Below are 666 nucleotides of genomic sequence, written 5' to 3'. Positions count from 1 at the left end.
CAGGTTCAAGCGATTCTCCTGCCTCAGCCTCCGGAGTAGATGGGATTACAGGCGTGCTAATTTTTATATTTTTGGTAGAGACGGGATTTCACCATGTAGGCCAGGCTGGTCTTGAACTCTTGACCTTAAGTGATTCGCCCACCTCGGCCTCCCAAAGTGATAAGATTACAGGCGTGAGCCACCGCCCCCAGCCAGCAACTGAGGTTTTTACTTACCTTCCATGCTGTTCTAAGGCACCACCAACTTCATTTGTATTAAAATTGTTACATTTTTATTAATAGTCACATATTAATAACTGATAATGAGCGTGTATTTTGTCAGGCACTGCTTTAAGGGCTCTAGATTGTTTTTGTTTTGAGACAGGGTCTCCTGGGCTCAAGAGATCCTCCTGCCTCCACCTTCCAAATTGCTGGGATTACACGAGTGAGCCACCGCCCCCCCCAGCTCTCAATGTTTAAATTCATGTACTCCGCACATCAACTCTATGATTATATGTACTATTATTATCTCATTTTACTACTGTGGAAACTGAGATACGAAACTTGCGGAGTGAGGATTTGAACCTAGGTCATACTCTTGGCTAGCCAGAGCCACCCTAAGCCCCAGCTAAGAAGTCGAGAGACAGCCATTTTGCTTGTAGTCCGTAAGGACTGCAAATCCCAGCAT

This window comes from Symphalangus syndactylus, chromosome 18 (assembly GCF_028878055.3).
Source record: "Symphalangus syndactylus isolate Jambi chromosome 18, NHGRI_mSymSyn1-v2.1_pri, whole genome shotgun sequence".
Taxonomy (NCBI): Eukaryota; Metazoa; Chordata; class Mammalia; order Primates; family Hylobatidae; genus Symphalangus; species Symphalangus syndactylus.
Note: the sequence above shows the minus strand (reverse complement) of the source record.